Below are 11,729 nucleotides of genomic sequence, written 5' to 3'. Positions count from 1 at the left end.
TGAGCCTTCTCATCTGGAAAGGCTAGTAGCGCTTGTTTAAAAATAGACGGAATTCGCATTCAGTCACATAGCGCCGCTAGCCTTACAACCAGTGGTTTCGCACCATCTAAATAAACGTGGTGGAGAACGTACCGTTGTGTAGATTTCGATCTGATTTGATGGCAAGAAGTGTAGATACTTTATATATTATTCTCATTCGCTAATGGAAAATCACTAGGCTCAACACTGCTGCAAAAGCAGATCCATTTCTACGACATTTATTACTATGAATAGAGTTCATAATCAATGAAATTCTCAAGAATGTGTCAGTAGATAAGGTGAGGAATTAAGCGCTAAAATACATTTTCCTGGTCGAATCCAACCTCTAAATGTAACATATCGGTGAGAAAAAATTAAATTTATGCCATGAAATTAAAAATAATGTTTTGTTAACTAGGCAGTATGAAGAATACCTTGATGCGAGACTAAAATCTTGAGACTAACAAAAATGTGTTCTTGTTCTTTAAATCAAACAAATAGAACAAAACTGACCAGTTTAAAAAGTTGAACTCTCAATAATTTGGTTCAATCATTTATCAAAGAGGAAACAACCCGTGGCGTGCATTGCGATATATCGATTGATCTGCCATTTAAACCTATGAAAAAGGATCAATAAACAGTGTTCGCAACGAACACCATAATAATCGATTTTTTACCATAGCTTCAAGTGGAATGATGTTGATAGTCGATTATCACGCCTTGCCACTGGGAACATAATTTTGTAGCTTGTAGGCGAATATAGCAGCATTAGTTTTGAGCCTTGTGAGTATTAGGCTACCTACAAATATGGCATGACGTGCTTTGCGATTTATCGATTGATCTGCCATTTAAACCTATAGAAAAGGATCGATAAACAGGGTGTTTCAACGAACACCTTCGTAATCGATTCTTTACCATAGCTTCAAATGGGGAAATACCGATAATCGAGCATTCACGCCCCGCCACTGCTACAGAGAGGAAGACTGGTTCTCATGTTGACATGACAATAATGAAAACCAGTTTTGCATGAATCTCCCACTGTTCATAATATGAATATTTCATTTGCGTTCCCTTTTTGTTTTTATGACTAACATCGTACGCACAAATATTCTCTTGTGTAAAATTTTCAGGTTTGAAGCTTTCCTCAATCCTTCAATCTATACCTAAAATCGGTCACTTACTCTTCACAGATAGTTTTTTCGTGGTTGACTCTCAAAAGCCAGGAAATAAATAGTAGGATTTGTCTAAATGCCGATTTTTCACATTCAATACAGTGAAAGTAGCGATCGCAAATCATACTTACTCGGTGGATGATGCCATCCACTGTGTTTCTCAAGTTCTCGCTAATTTGAGAATGGAAATATACTGTCAATAGATATAGGTCTTATTGTTGCTGACAACTATATGGACCTCAACCATCAAAATATGAATCTGTGATGCACAACACCTAGGTTCTCATTTTCTAATTGAAATTACCGAATATTAGTTGATGGTTCTTCCAGATTCACTCAAGTTCATTTATCACGTTTTCATTGTAGGAAGTCCTTTCCTCGGCGCGGGCACTATTTTTGCCATTTCAGCCGAATTTGAATTGAGTCGTTTTGTGAATTAGGTTTCGCCAGCAGGACTATTTTTTTGTGAAACAGCTAGATGACGCACTTGTTATTCATGCACTTTTTTTAAGAGAGAAAACATTTCATATTAAAGCTCAACTCTGTGATTTAGCCCGAAATTTTGACAATATCAAGAAAAAAAGCTTCCACATTTTTAACGTATTTATTGGGTTCTCGGAAACAAAACTCAGTCTGTCGTATCACAAGGTATTTTTGGACGTTTATTTTAATCAAAATTGTATGCTTCGTGTGACTGTGCGCTCTTATTTAGAAGTTGTGAAAATTGAAAATAAAACATTTAAATATTGTAGATAATATTTCCATATAGTACGCTTGAGTTCCAGGAGGATCAGAAATTATCACTTTGACTGGAAAATTTTTTGTGTATGCATATGACTTCCTGTACGTAGTTATAATTCAAAATTATGGGTGTTTTTCTTTTCTTTTTTTGAAATTCCTAAGATGCCATCGATTTGCCCTTTAATCAACATGAATCTCATTTTTCAATAATTTTAAACGTAAAGAAAGATCCCAAAATCAATTTCTGCAGGTCAAAATTTTTGTAAATGGCAAAATTCCGCATAATAGAGCAGTGACAAATAACTTAAATAGACTGGCAAGGAAAGAAACTTTTGATTTATTAACAGGGTTAATTTCCCCATAATTTCATTTAAATAGCATACGCTTAAGGAAAGCCTGTTTTCAAGAATATACGTAAATGTACTTGAAGATTGTTTTTACAAGTTATAGGCTGTAAATTTTGAATGGAATCGATTCTTTTATTTCCGAAAATAATGAGATTCTGACGAATTTTTTTAAAATTGTAAGGTATTGGATTTTTTTATGTTACAAATCAGATAATTTTCATAGACTGCCTAAACTGTCTAAATGTGCCACAGAAATTTTCTACCCATCAATTTTTCGGTCAGTTAAAAGAAAATGCAAAACAACTGGACCTCTAATTCGTGAGATACTACATCGACCCCAACGAAGCACAGTGGATCGAGTAAATGGGAGAGGTCGGACATGAAATTCTTGATTAAAACTTGCAAATTTGGATGTTTATTTCGTCAAATTTTAGATTTGAGGGATGGTTCTAGAAGAAAATCTCACATGGAAGTCAATAAAACCACCTTTAAAACCTCAAAGTTGTGTATGTCGCAGGCAAATAGTAAAATCAGGCATTTTATCAAATGCCTAGGCAGTTAGTTAAATTTTGAAGGTCTACAAAAGTGTGTGAATTTATGGCGGAGATCTCACGAGTTTTTCAATATTTAAGGGAAAAATAACTCATCAAACCTACGAACTCTTTTTGTCTATGCCTCTATGCCTATCCGATAGCTTCTCATATTTTTAAACGTTGAAATTCTAAAGTTTCTGTTTTTTACGACATGTTGCAAATTTCCAGATAAGTGTCCGCTCAGGAGCTAAAAATCATTTCAAATACTATTGTGTGACGCAAATTTTTACTGATAATTTTTTCTTACGGGAGCAATCACATATTTTGTCTAAAATTAGGAAAATAATCAAAATTTCAATCTAAGTTAATTTATTTGATCATTTGCCTAGGCATTTGACAAAATGCCTGATTTTACTATTTGCCTGCGACATGTATGAACGGAGTTATAAGGGATTAAAGTTTCCAAATTTTGTCCGACCTCTCCTATCGACTCGATCCACTGTGCGACGGTTCACCTTGCCAAACCGTCGAGGGTCACTTTCGGAAGGTCCATCCTGTTTATCTAGAATCAGTATGATGTTTATGTAATCCATTGATCAAACTTACCTGTATTTAGTTAGCCAAGAATTCATTTATTTTTGTGCTTTGTGTCTTTACTACAGAAGTACCTACTTGTACGATAATCTGTGCTTCCATGAAAATGAGGGTTGAACTCTTTGGAGGGACAATTTACAGCATCGGAAGGAGATTAAGATAGAACCATAGACCCATTGGGTGACAAAATTTCAAAAGTATATATTGATTTTATTTTTTTACTGAAATATTACCTGCGGTGAAAGAGATGATCTGAAAGCACAATCTTTAATTTCGTAGCGATGGAACTTATGATTATATAAATACAAAAATATTGAGGCAAATAACAGAACTGTTTTGAAGAGTTTTCATATTTTACTCTATAATATAAAATCATAAGAGTAACGCACATACGCGATGCGCCTTAGAGGTTGCACCCAGTGGCGTGGCGTGCTTTGCAATATATCGATTGTTATGCCATTTGAACCTATGGAAAAGGATCGATAAACAGGGTGTTCGCAGCGAACACCTTAATAGTCGATTCTTTACCGTAGGTTTAAATGGCATAACAATCGATATATCGCAATTCACGCCACGCCACTGGTTGCACCGAAAAGCTCCCGGGGAGCGTAGCCCCCTAGATCTACCAAAAATCTACAGATTTTTTTTTGTACCATCTCGAAAGGATTTTCAACACTAATCTGACAAATCATTTAACTTGAGTGGAAATGAAAATGACACCGTTCACGTATTTCTGTTGAATTCATCCGAGTCTGGTAATCTATTTTTTTTTTTTTCATGCCAAGTATGATTATATATCAATTTTTACAAAATTTAGAATGTTGAGGTTTAAATTTTTATCAAAATTAAAACTGTACGTTTGAATTGGACAGAAGATGGACCTCTGCTTTTCATCTTTATGTGATTGTACTTTAATCCCATGGATATCATTTGTACCCCTTAACTACATATCCATAACATATCCACATCATTGATGCAGGTAGACTAACCTATCGTAGAAACCTACCTAGTAAATGTTTCAATTCCACATATCATTTCTCTCCGACGGATGCTGTAGGTTGTACCTGAAAGTCCGAAGAATATTTATTATAATATAACGAAACGATCAAAAATAAAGAGTTAACGATGCAAAGTCGCATTTTTTTGATCTGGGTGTACTGAGCCGTTGCCTGCTCTTGTCGGATGAATGATAAATAAAATTGTTAAATCAATGAAAACAGAAATGGATCTGTGCAAGGAGAATTGGTTTAACTGACAATAAAATGTAATATAATAATGTAGTTGCGTCATTCTGTAAATTCATGTTTTAGTAGATGCTCAACCCCTTCGTCAGACAATAAAAATGAATAAAAATTTTCAGTACGACTCGTGAGCTCTTCATTTATTGTCATCACACAAAGACCTTTCCAAGCATATTCTACTAAGGTGATTCGATGGACGCCATATTTTGTGTCAGAAAGGCATGCAATATATCACATCCATTGATTCCATTATTTCAGCTACTCGTCATTTGTCTCAAATTTTGAGATCGCAATTCTGTTGTCAGGACACTAAAGCACTCACTTACCAATTTTAACAAAGAAATTCAACGTAATAAAGGCGTGGTTTTTTTAGAGAGAAAATATCGCATTCGAGTGCAGTTTCGATATCAGTATCGAATGCGATGCTTTCTCTCTAAAAAAAACCATGCCTTTCGTACGTTGAATTTCTTTGTTAAAATTGGTAAATGAGTGCTATGGTCTCCTGACAACAGAATTGCGATCTCAAAATTGGAGAAAAATGACGAATAGCTGAAAAAATGGATCCAATTGATGCGATATATCGCATGCCGCTCTGACACAAAATATGGCGTCCATCGAATCACCTTAAATTCCATTTGGATCGCATTTAGCAAACAGGAATCAGCGGTATTACAATGTTTTCAAAATTGTACAACTTCTTATTTTTTTCTAAAAATACTTAATCTACTTACGTACAGTATTTTTTACACAAGTATTTTCCTTTAAAATCAACAATTTTTTGGTAGGAAGCAGAAATTATTTGCTATTTTGGGAGATTTTTTAGATAATTATGAAGAAGCAACATTTTTACAATACTGTGATTACGCTGATTCCTTTCTGCTAAGTGCGATCCATTTGATGACACTGTTAATCGCATCTAAGTGAGCATTGATGAAACCGACCTGAGTTATGTTATTCCAAGTAATTCATGTGTTCTCCGTTATCTTAATTGGACCGCGTGTTGAGCATAAGGGAACCAAAACCAAGCCACATCAGCTATTGCCATATCATTTTGGGCAATTCAATTTTTATCATGAAAATGGTTGTGCGGATTTTTTTGCAAATTTCAGTGAATTTTCCACAGAGTTCGAGGTAAATTCCTTTAAATATTCGAGAGAAATCGCATGAACATTCTCTCGTAGCCTTCAAGTCATCAGCCGTCCGATTTTGCTGAATCCGTGTCCCGCCAGTCTTTTTGTGCATGACTTTTCATGCTTGAATCAATGAGTAAATTGTCTTAACTTTAAAAAAAAAAACTTTTCTCAGTCGGCTATTTTCAATGACGTCAAACATGCAAGGAGCTAAGTCAAAATGTAATATTCCGTTCTTCGTGACAGACGAGAGAAAAACAGGATCTGACAGGTTGAGCAACTTTATGATGCTAAAAAAAACTCGATTTCCGATGAAACAGATCCTACGCTAGGGCAGTTCTTCCGTCAAAGAATTGACAGTTATCAGGAACTGACATTTTAACTGCCTATGAGCAAGAAGTTCCTTTCTTAGTTGATTCGACGGTTGCCGTGTTTTGTGTCAGAGCGACGTGCGATATATCGCATTAATTCGTTCTATAATTTCAGCTATTTGTCATTTTTTTCGAATTTTGAGATCACCCTTATGTTGTCATGAGACTAAAGAATTCATGTTCCAAAATTGACAAATAAATTCAACGTATTAAAGGCAGGGTTTTTTTTCGGAAGGAAAAAATCGCATTCGAGTGCAATTTCGTTTCGATATCAGTATCTAATGCGATATTTTTCCTCTAAATTAAACCCCTGTCTTTATTACCTTGAATTTCTTTGTCAAATCTGGTACACGAATTCTTTAGTCTCATGACAATAGAAGTGCGGTCTCAAAGTTCGGAAAAAATGACAAGTAGCTGGAATTATGGGACGAATTGATGTGATATATCGCACGTCGATCTGACACAAAAAATGACAACCGTCGGATCACCTTAAGGATGAATAATTTTTCGCAGGTGGCACTAACAGGGTTGCCAGCGGTCTGGAAAATCGGGAAAGTCAGGGAATTCGCGGCAACCGGGAACAGTCAGGGAGAGTCCAGGAATCCACACAAAAAGTTCGGGAATTTAATGTGTTTAGCGTTTAGCAGAAGTGAGTTTAATTTAAAGGGAAAAAAATCAAAGCGGCGTAACTCGATTTCAATGTTGCAAAAGTTTCCCTCGCTAATTGCACACTAACCAGGATAATCTTGAGGATTTCTGACTGGAAATTTAACTGAGTTTTCCTCAGTTTCATGCAAAGATCAGAAAATTTGAGATAAAAATTACTCACTTTTGTAGATTAAAGTAATTGTTTTAGTCAATTTGGCATCCCTGGGACAGGGTTACGTTTTTTCGTCGAAGAGACAACGAATAAGGCCCTTAAATAGGCATCATAAGGAGGACATTTTCACAAATCCGGAGCGTAATTCAACTGTGCATTATGTTCCTGTAATTATTTTCCTGGGCTTGGCGTATTTATCATAAATACATTCTCCGTTCCAGTTTACAATGGATACACTGCCTAGCATGTTTCCTTTTTTGTTTTTGCCTACACCCACCATTTCACAATCAAGGGCTACATAACAATTTCTCAAAGGTTTTAATGGAAAAATAAATATTTTTTTTTTTTTTTTTACATGAAAATTACTTAATTTTCATGTGTATTTTTCAGAAGATAATTTTCCTTTTTACGGCAGCACAGGTATTATTAATAATTAACTTTTTTACAGCAGCTCGTGTGTTCTTCCAAGAGAATCGGTAATTAATGTTCACCCTTTCGCACCGTTAAATTTTCACAAAGTGTTTTGATTTTCTTTTCAAGGAGTGTTTTTTATTTTTCAAGGATGTTTCTTTTTCTAGAAGTAGGTTGTTATCATTATCAGTTTCTTATTCTTTGTTTTTGAATTTATCATTTTTCCTCCAGGAAGTCCTCTAATTACTCGTAGTAGCAAAATTTGGCTCGCTTCGCGAGCCAACATTCACTCGCGGAGCGAGTGACTGGGGGTCCAGGGGGCGAAGCCACCGGCTAGCGGCGCAAGCGAGCGTAGCGAGCTGAAGCAGCTAGTCACAGGTAAAGTCAGTACTTAAAAGTAAAGAAGACTATAATCTACTTTATAATCATTTTAAATCTAATCATATTAGATTCTATACATATCAATTCAAAGAAAGCAGACCTATTAGAAGAATTATCAGAGGTCTTCCATTTGATTTTCCAATAGAAACTATTAAAAGAGTACTTGAAACCCATGAAGGAATAACAGTCAAAAACATTTCCCCAGTTATACATTACATAACCAAGAAAACGTTGCCACTGTTCAATACTGACTTTTTTCCCACCAAAAATGTTGAGAAAATCATTGAAAAAATTCGTAATATCGAAGATATGCTTATCAAGATCGAATTTCCTAAGAAAAAGAAAGAAAGTATACAATGTAAAAAATGTTTAGTCCTAGGACATTATCAGCACTATTGTTTTAGAATTCCACGTTGTATATAACCTGTGGGGACTTTCACTCCCCCGAAGAATGCCCCCGCCAACAAGATTTCCGCGAATTCTGTGCTCCCGTGTTGCCGACACGTGCTCTCTGTAACGAGACGCATTTCGGCAACTTCAGTGGGTGCAAAGTTTATAAGGAGATCAAGAAAAAAATGTTTCCTAAACCTGCAGCAAACCCTCCCCAAAATAGCTTATTAGCTCACCCTCCTAATGACCAATTAAAGCTAGGCATTAGCTCCGACAAAATAGTCTCCGCAAATCAAAAAGGAAAGGAACCTCATAATCAATCTCCGCAAATCAAAAAGGAAAGGAACCTCATAATCAATCTCATTCTGATAATCAAACGAATTCCTCCCAAGAATTTGATCAACGACTCTCATCGCTTGAAAAATTTAAACAGAACAATCGGCCCAAATTACTCAATTGTTATCAGCAATAAATACATTGCTTTCCTCAATTAAACTTCCTATGGAAGTAACACCATAATTTAAGCAACTCCAAGTGCGACGGTGGCGTGTTGGAATGGGGGCCGGGGGGTCCCCCGCTGGAGTAATCAACAGTCGTAAGGGGAGAGATGCGATGACAGTGCCAAAGGACCAATCAATTACTCTTCCTTTCTGTTTGATGCGCTCCTGACGGCGGGGTGCTCCTTCCCCGTGTGCCTTCCCACGAGGAGTAAATTTCAATCTATTTTTATATCAATGGCTAGAGGCATTACATGCCCCATACCATCATGATTAGCTCAATATCTTATCATACGTTCTTTTCTTAGTTAAATAGTTTAGATATAAATTAATTCAAGTCAATAGATACCGGCGTTCTTATGTATTGGTAGTAGTGACATATGTATTGTATTGTTTAACAATAAACTTAAAAAAAAAAAAACAAGCAGTTCCAACGCCCAAGCGTTGGAGGGCGCTTCTTTGACAAAGCATATTACTACCAACTTATGTACCCGAAGACTGACGAAGATAGAATTTAAAGAGGGATTCTTTAACCGCAAAACACTTCAAAACTTCAGATCGACCGCGAAGATCTGACACTCTTCACAAGCACTTTGTGATGTATTTAAGTTGGTGGTGAATGGAAACATAAAGGATGCACTGTAAATCAGACGACGGGAAAGAGCGGCGGAACCTCTAAAGCTGGTGCGTCAACGCGATCTAGCGGACAGCGGCGTCGCGACGCCGCGAGGAAGGGCGCGCAGGTCGCGGGGGAGCTGGGCTGGTGTCTCCGCTAACTGGAGTTGGGGGTCCTTATTCATTCTCTTGGTCCATGACATAACCTTAAACCTTCCGCTCAATGCCGCAAACCGCTGACGTGTCGATGCTGCGCCAAGAAAATGAACCAATCACAATGTAGCACAGTAATACGTCACTAAAATGAAGAGATCACGTGACTGTTCGTAATATTTTCAAATCGATCTGAAAGTACTGCCTCGGATATAAGTATTTAAAGCATAAGGAGGCCCTAAAATACTTTAACCAGGTAATACGTCCGTGCGAGATTGTTATGCTTAAAAGCAAAACATTTCACGAAAACTTTTACGAATACCAGATGCAGAAAAAAATCCAATTTTCCCGGGTGTACCAGAATGGCGTCATTACCCATAAGGCAAAAGGGCATGTAGTATAGTACATGTTACATCGGGGGAGTCGAACGGTTGGAAAGGGCGCATCTGGTACCCAGAAGCGCCCAAAAAAAAAAAAAACGGGGTGCAGGAACGTTTTTCGGCAAAAGCAACGATGCAACTTTTTCAATTGTTTTGTAAAGATAAAAAATGGGAATATCTTCTTTATCATGGACATCTTCCATTTTCGTGTTTTCTCTTAGCGGGTCTTTCCCTCTTCCCCTTCCTTTGCCTCGTTTTGTCCTTTGAGTTGTCAAGTCTGTTTCCTTTTTTGTTCTCGGCTGATCTCCCGTCTTTAGCTTCTTTTTGTGTCCACTCTTCAGCTTCCTTCTAGAGTCACGCTCTTCTCCCCTGCTTCCTTTCGGCGTCGATGTCTTCTCTGGTTTATCCGTAAAAATGTCCTCATCATCATCCGTGAGACTGTAGATTCCTATTACTTCTCGTTCAATTGAGGTATCGTGTATCCTTCTTTTGTTATTGATCTCAACACCTTCCATTTTTGTTTCTTCCGTGTGGGATTCTTCACCAAGCACACCCTGTTGTTTAACTGTAGCTCCTTCTTCTGTGCTGTACACCGGGACATGGTCTTCCAGAATTTTCTCCCTTTTTTCCCCCAGATCCCTTATGTGTTTTGCAGCTTGTTCCTTCCTGCTTTGAAGGGCTTGGAGTTCTACATTAATTTCCATTATATTCTCGATTAGTTTTATCCGGGATTCCGATCCCTTAGCCTCTTTTTCCTTCCTTTCTTCTGTTCCTTTCTTTTCCTCTGTTTTCATCTTCACCTCAGTTTCCAATTTCGGAATCTCAGTTTTGTACTAAGAAATATTTTTTTCAATTTCAGGAATCTCTTTAAGCGGAGAACCCTCTTCGATGATCAGATTGTTCATAATCTGTCTCTTGAATTCAATAATTTATTTTCTGAAAACCTTTTCCTCTCTTTCTAGAGCGTACATTGTTTCCATTGCGTTTTCTAACTCCTTTTTATTTTTCTCCCCTTCTGCGGTTCCGTTTTTAAGCAGTGCCTTTTGCGCTTCCAGTTCATTTAGCCTTCTCCGCTCCTTCAAAATGTCAACTCTGCAACCTTCAATCTTTAACTCCAAAGTCCGAAGTGCAACCGAGTGTCGAAGGATGGCTTCTCCATTTCCCTTATGGGCGTTTATCCGCTCAGAAGCCGGCCCTCGGGAGGTCTTCTCCTTCTCCTCCTTGAGTTTCCTCCTTTCCATGTTTAGAGCAGCAATGCTGTTTCTAACCCGCTTCAGGATTTCTACTAGCTCAAACTTGCGATTCAACGCTTTTAGTTCCTCCTTAGAGTTCTCGTTAAATCTGCCCCCGTTCAGGTCGAAACTCAGTACCGCTAGTTCCGAGGAGTAAAAATTATCCGCCTCTGCTAAGCGTCTGAGTTTGTTAGATAGATTTATCATCAGACTTCTGACGCGGAGTCTACATGCTACCTGTTGCTACTTCTTTGGTTTGAATTGAGAAAAAAAACGGCTTCAGAAACTTCAGTCGATCCTTCTACGACTTACTCTGGAAACTAAAGCTAAATTAGAGTGCTGTATGGTATGATTTGTAAACAAACATGCATGCTCAATACTTATAGACGCTATTAGTGCAACGTCACAGAAAAGCGATATATATCGATTTTTTCGCACTGGTAGCACTGAAAGAGGTTATGCCAATGTTATTGTTTGGATCCAATTCGATATAATGGAGAATCCCTATGATGACGTCGCCACTAATAGCGTCTATCCAGCAGTGATGGGTGATAAGTTTCAGTTGCCGTCCAACGGCGCGGCGCGGCGGTGCGGTGGCACGGTGGGCGCGGTGCGGTGCGGCGTGTACGGGGGCCGAGAGATTCATTGATAGCACTAGGTTCCTGATAAGATAGATTTCAAGATTAATCACTGTTTTCCTATG

This window comes from Bemisia tabaci, chromosome 10 (genome assembly GCF_918797505.1).
Source record: "Bemisia tabaci chromosome 10, PGI_BMITA_v3".
Lineage (NCBI taxonomy): Eukaryota > Metazoa > Arthropoda > Insecta > Hemiptera > Aleyrodidae > Bemisia > Bemisia tabaci.
This window is presented reverse-complemented; position numbering follows the sequence as displayed.